The following is a 7,012-nucleotide window of genomic DNA, read 5'->3' as shown; positions in this document are numbered from 1 at the left end:
CGAGCCGAAGTGGTTAAGGCCCGACATCGCAGGGAAACAGAATAATCTGCCTCAAATCTCCACTTATATATCTCACACTTGCCACTACGATAGAAAGTAAATGCAAAAAGTGGCCTCAGAGCTTAATTTTCAATATATATTCCTAAGAATATCTCAAAGTTGGATAGGGCGAGTAGATTACACGAATGGTACCTTCTAAATTTGTGCGTCGACTTTTAGTGTTCGGGGTACAACTAGGAGATTCGGAAAAAAATGGCCGGGCATATTTGCGGTAGCAGCCACGCCTCCGGTTAATTTCGTCAGGAGGAGGAGGAGGTGACGTGCGTGTAGAGTGTTCTGGAGCGCTAGGTGGCGTTGCTTCCTGGCGCTAATTTTCGGCCTAGTGTTGTAAGGTGTGGCTTTACTGCTGTCACGCCTGGCAACTAAACAGCTTTGTGTTTACTTGGTCTTCCTAAGCTGTGAATTGGTGAGAAGAGTTCCTGCGTGGATGGCCTTTTGGAATGGAAAGAGCTTGACAAGGTTGCAAGGAAAGCCAAAGGAATCTGACTTAAACGTGTTTTTTTTTTTTTTTTTCCCAAATAGCTTTTAAAAAAGTGTTTAAAACTTCCAGCTAGAATTGTATTTAAATTTTCCTATAAATTAAAATAAAGTGAAAGCAGTGACCCCGCTCCACTCTTTGCGGCCTGACTTTTGCTCCTCACTTTATCTTTAGAGAAGTCAAATTAAAGTTATGAGGGTGTTGGGGGTTTTAACTCCATTCTCATTAATCAGAACACCTCATTGTTGTGATGCTCTGAGAGCAAGCAGCATGCCCAAATCATAGCTGAAATATATTCGGTCAGGCATCAAACCCAAGTCTCCTCAATATTTTATCAGTTCCTGGGGCGGATAAGAGGGGAGAATGAGGGTTGTTATCGTGTATTTTAGAACCCAGTTCTTCCCCAACTTTGATGTGCATGTGAACCCTCTAGGAATCTTGCTAACGTGCTGATTCTGACTGATAAGGTCTAGGGTCTGGCTGCACTGGGTTCTTCCAGGAGATGATGATGATGTTGGTCTGGCCCACAGGCCACTCTGAAGAGCAAGAGAAGTCCATTTCCTGCTGGTGCAGATGAAGATCCTGAAGAGCACTGGCTAGAAGTCAGTCACAGCAAGTCTGGGTCAGGAAGAGCTGGAACCATATCCCCCACCCATGTCTGCATTCCCTGGTAAGCCCTGCTGTGGGCTGTATCTCACTGCTGACTCTAACTGAATTGGAGTGCACTTTGGGAAACATGCTGACAAACCATGTAGTAGTCGGCAAGGCTTTGGGAAGGTGGTGCTCACAGATCAGTGAAGGAAAGCATTAGAACGTGGTTTCTTCCATCTGTCAACTTAGAGACAGCATATCTTTAAAAAACCTGAGAAATTTCCGTGGCAGTCTACCGATTAAGACTCCACCCTTCCACTGCAGGGGGCATGGGTTGGATCCCTGGTCAGGAATTAAGATCGTACATGCATTGAGGCATGACCACAATAACATACAATAAAATTGGGTTACTAAAACAAACAAACAACCCCCCCCCCAAAAAAAAACCTGAACATCAACTCAGTTTCTGGCATTCTCTTAGAGCTGAGTGGATAAAGAAAGAAAGAAAGAAAGAAAATAAATGTGCTCAGTCACGTTTGACTCTTTGCGACTCTTTGCGACCCCATGGACTGTAGCCTACCAGGCCCCTCCGTCCATGGGATTTTCCAGGCAAGAGCACTGGGGTGGGCTGCCACTTCCTTCTCCAGGGGACCTTCCTGTCCCAGGGGTCGAACCCAGATCTACTGTGTTTCAGGCAGGTGCTTTACCCTCTGAGCCACCAGGGCTCAGTGGAAAAAACTAACTCATAAAGCAAGATTCAGTGAACTTTATATTCTAGTGACAATAATAATGAAAGGATGTAAACAAACCTGCCACCTAGAGCTCAGTTAGAAACTTGGGACTTCACTTTCATTTCCTCTTCCAGATTTTGTCACCTTCAGTGATTTAAGGAAAACAAACACTTTTGGTTTCTATTGTTATTCTTCTCCTAGGCGTCAAAAAATCTGGATCAAATAAAGTGATAATTTAATCAAGATAGGGCATCAAAAAGACACTGACATCGTAAAATGTCAACAACTACTCTTAGCTGACAAATAAGTAAGGCATAAAAAAAATCTACTCCCCTCTGAGATATTCCTCAAATCTACCACTGACAAAGAACTAAATCTCAGCTTTCTTATCTGGTTAATGAGGATAATAATAATTCCTGTCCTGCAGAGGTAGTAAATGAGATAATGCTGCAAGATCATTGCCTAGTATTTTGTGTTCATTTTCACAACTGAAAAAAATTTTTCCCCAACAACTGGATAATGCCGGTGAGATTCCAGATGTATAATTGGTTCATACTGAAGGATTATGAGGCTAGTTCAGTGAGAGGGCAAGGAGGAAGGGGAATTGAGGATGCTGATGAGACACGATTGTGGGATCTAGATTCAGAGGAACAAAGTGAGATGGGGGTACAGGGAATGGTGATGGTGATGGTCAAGGGCGGAGAAGGTGTTGGTTGCTGCTCCTGAGTGAGGAAGTTGCAAAGATGAATCAGCCCAGCCCCTACACTCTAACTACAAAAGCCATTCCACCCACACACTTCAGGGAACAACACAACCCAGCCAAACTCCCTTCATCACTTTGTCACGACAGTGGAAATGTTTGTGTCTGGAAGACTAGTCAGATCTTCCTAATACCCCATATAGCTGAGACCTGTTGAGGCCAAGATTCCCTAAATAGCTGACTCCTGGGGAATGTTGCATTGATTTGGAGCTTGGAAACCTCCTATTCAGTTTCCAAATAGCAATATGGGGTGTTCCTCATTCTTGATTTACTGTGATTCAACAAATGCAATTCCAAGTCCCCCAAACCTACATGCAGGAATAAACCTTGGAGTAGCTTTCTGCTCTCCAGCTTCACACTCTTGTGCCTCTGAGCTCCACCTCTCTCTGGGGATGGAGAGGGGTGAGTGGGTGGGTTTCTGTTTTGGTTTTGTTTTCACCCCTCGGCCAACAATGTGTCAGTGGCAGAAAAATTATCCCAAGGCAAGCTTGCAACCCTGCCCTCCCTCTTTCCCATTCTCTACACCAACTTCTTCCACAAGGACATTAAAGCAGTTTGCATAAGCCTGAGAGTTGTGAAAATAGAAGTCTGGCAGTCCCCACAGAGTCACTGAATCAGTAGGAAACTCCCTTCGATTATCTATGATTCTCAATTTATCCCTGTCGAAAATGGGTGGATTCCTACACATAAGCAAGTTTCAATAGTTCAGCAGTGACTATACATGATAAATTTGAGTCACTTCAAACATTGCTTTCCTGCTTGTGCAAGTCACTGTGTGTTCAATGAAACATGTAAAAGACCTCTCGTTTTGGTGGGTAGGCGACAAGATCCTATGTGTTCTGTATTTGAACCCATGAATTTTTCCCAACTCTTGGAGTTGTATGTGGAATTTCTGGGTTTTTTTTATTCCCAGATGACTCTGCAAATTATTTTTTCCCTCACAACAGCAAATAAGAAAGGGCACTATCTGTTTTCTGAACTTTTGGCAGTAGAAATTGAGATCCAGTGAAGTTCAGTGAAGTAATACAAAATAAAGAAGGCTCCTAGTAGAATGAATAATCAGCAACTCTAAAATCTTCAGATGGAAAGTGCCAGGTTTCTTTCATTTGTTCATTAATTCATTCATTACTAGTCTCTGGGGTTCAGCAATGGACAAACTCCCTGCTCCCATGAGCTTATATTTTAGTGGTCATCAGTCCAACAGAGGGACTCATCCAAGGTTAAATAGCTCAAGTCAGTGGTGGGGTGATGAACTATACCACCAGTAACTAATCCACTAGGAGGGCCTTCTGACCATTGGGATTTCACTGTTTGTCTCTAACTGTGGTCCCTCCCCTAAATCATTTTATTAGATACATCGATAATGTTAGCAGGTACACTTGGATGGCAAGGAAATGAGAAAAAGTTGGAGGAAGTGTGAACAGAGTCAGGAGAAAGTATATAGGGCCGTTTCTGTTCATCTGAAGGACTGTCATAGGGACAGGAGAGGATTGTTTTGACAAAGAAAGTGGAACTAGAACAAATAGGGAGAAACTACAGAGTTGCCATTTCAACCTGTGTGAGCCTTCTTACAATTGAAGTGGTTCAAAGATGGAATGACAGCTTTGAAAGGGAGTGAGCTCTCTGTCACTGGAGGTGTTTAAGCAAAGGCTAAATAATCAAGCATCAGGATGTTCTCAAGTAGGCTCATGCTTCAAAGTGGGTGTTGGAATAGATAATCACTAAGGTGCTCAATTAGGTAAGGTTCTTAGCTAATAGACTCCTTGCCCCTCCTGCTTATGCCACCCTTTGTTTCACTCCAATCTCTGAAATAATAGTAGCACAATGATGATCTCAGAGAAGGTGCCTAGGCTGGCAATATCAGCATGGTACCTTCACTATATAACCCAGGAAGAAGAGTACATCCTGCCCTCTTTGTCATGTAAGGGTCAAGGGCATCATGAGCCAATGATCTAGCAAATGTGCTCATTATTATTTATAAGTACTACAAGCAGCCCTGGGATTTCTTTGGAAGGAATGATGCTAAAGCTGAAACTCCAGTACTTCGGCCACCTCATGCGAAGAGTTGACTCATTGGAAAAGACTCTGATGCTGGGAGGGATTGGGGGCAGGAGGAGAAGGGGACGACAGAGGATGAGATGGCTGGATGGCATCACTGACTCGATGGACGTGGGTCTGGGTGAACTCCGGGAGTTAGTGATGGACAGGGAGGCCTGGCGTGCTGCGATTCAGGGGGTCGCAAAGAGTTGGACATGACTGAGCAACTGATCTGATCTGATCTGATCTGACAAGCACTTATTCATTGGAAGGACTGATGATGAAGCTGAAACTCCAATATTTTGGCCACCTGATGCAAAGAGCTGACTCATTAGAAAAGACCCTGATGCTGGGAAAGATTGAAGGTAGGAGGAGAAGGGGACAACAGAGGGGAAATGGTTGAATGGCATCACCAACTTGATGGACGTGAGTTTGAGCAAGCTCTAGGAGTTGGTGATAGGGAGGCCTGGCATGCTGCTGTCCATGGGATTGCAAAGAGTCAGACACGACTGAGAGACTGAACTGAACTGACTAGCACAAATGAAAATGTGGATTGAAGGCTCCAGTTTTAAAGATAACCATGCAGGCAGAGCAGTTTCTCTGTCCTCTGCCTTTTGAGGGAACAAACTTGGCATTCATCCCTTGCCTCTGGTGGTGCTGATGAGAAAGGCTCACTTGCAAGGCTCAGAGTTTCACTTCTCTTGACTGCCTTCTTATGCCTTTGCATTTCTGCCAGGCCCTTCTCCAGGTGGTAAACATTCCAAGCAAGCAGTGCTTGAAAGGCAGGGCTTCAAGGCAAGCAAAGTCAAAAAAACGTGAGAACATTTTTGGGGCCTTAGGACACAGGACGACCTCCAAAGTTTATAGACATCTAATCTGTCTATTTTCTTCTCTTACCCTTGCAATTTCCTACTATGGCCTTTGCTTTGAGTTGAATGCTGTCTTTCAAAAATAGAGATTCCAGTCTTAACCTGATATTATTTGAAAATAGGATCTTTGCAGATGTACTAAAGTGAAGACAGGGTTACATGTGATTAGAGTGGGCCCTATTGCAATGACAGATGTCCCTATAAGAAGACACAGATTTGGGCACACACAGAAAAGATACAAAACCGGGGGAGAACATCATCAGAGGAGGAAGGCAGAGACGGGGTGATGTGTCTACAAGCCAAGGAATGCCAGGGATTGCAGAAGCTAGGAAGAGGCAAGGAAGGATGCTATCTTCTACTAGCCTCAGGAGCTAAGAGAGAAAAAAAATCTCTATTATTTTCAGCCATTCTATTCGTGGTAATTTGTTATGGCAGACTTAGAAAGCCAACATAGCTTCTTATGATCTTAGAACCAGAGGGGAATTTGCTCAGCTCACAAGCAGGAAGGAGAGGGGCCAGGAAGAGGCAGCATCTTGCTCTGGGACCCTCAATGAGTCAGAGCTGGGACATGGGCGTCTGAGCTCTGACTCTGATCACAGCACATCCCTACTCAAAGGCCTCCAGTGACTCACCCAGCTTGCAAGATGCCTCTACCTGCTATTCAAGGTCCTCCAGACTCAGTCCCTGACCTGACTCAATGCAAAGAGCATAGCTTGGGAAAAAATATTTGCAAATGATGTGACCTACAAGGGCTTCATTTCCAAAACAGCTCATACAAACAGCTCATACAACTCAATGACAACAATAACAAAATCCAATTGAAAAAATGGGCAGAAGATCTAAGTAGACATTCCTCCAAAGAAGACATACAGATGGCCAACAAGCACATGAGAAGATGCTCAACATTGTCAATTATTAGAGAAATGCAGATCAAAACTACAATGAGATACCACCTCACATTGATTAGAATGGCCATCATCAAAGAAGCCTAAAAATAATAAATGGTGTGGAGAAAAAAGAACACTCCTGCATTGGTGGTGGGAATGTAAATTGGTGCAGCCACTATGTAAAACAGTATGGAGTTTCCTCCAAAAAACTAAAAATAGAATTGGCATATGATCTGCAATTCCACTTATGTTCAAACAAAACTATAATTCAAAAAGATACATGCAATTCTATGTTCCTTGCAGCACTATTCATAGTAGCCAAGACATGGAAACAATTAACAGATGAATGGATAAAGAAGATGTGGTACACACATTCAATGGAATACTGCTGCTGCTGCTACTGCTAAGTCACTTCAGTCGTGTCTGACTCTGTGAGACCCCATAGACGGCAGCCCGCCAGGCTCCCCCGCCCCTGGGATTCTCCAGGCAAGAACACTGGAGTGGGTTGCCATTTCCTTCTCTACTACTCAGCCATAAAAAGAATGATATAAAGTCATTTCTAGAGACATGGATGGACCTATAGATTATCATACTAAAGT

Source organism: Bos indicus, chromosome 1, assembly GCF_029378745.1.
Source record: "Bos indicus isolate NIAB-ARS_2022 breed Sahiwal x Tharparkar chromosome 1, NIAB-ARS_B.indTharparkar_mat_pri_1.0, whole genome shotgun sequence".
NCBI lineage: Eukaryota > Metazoa > Chordata > Mammalia > Artiodactyla > Bovidae > Bos > Bos indicus.
This window is presented reverse-complemented; position numbering follows the sequence as displayed.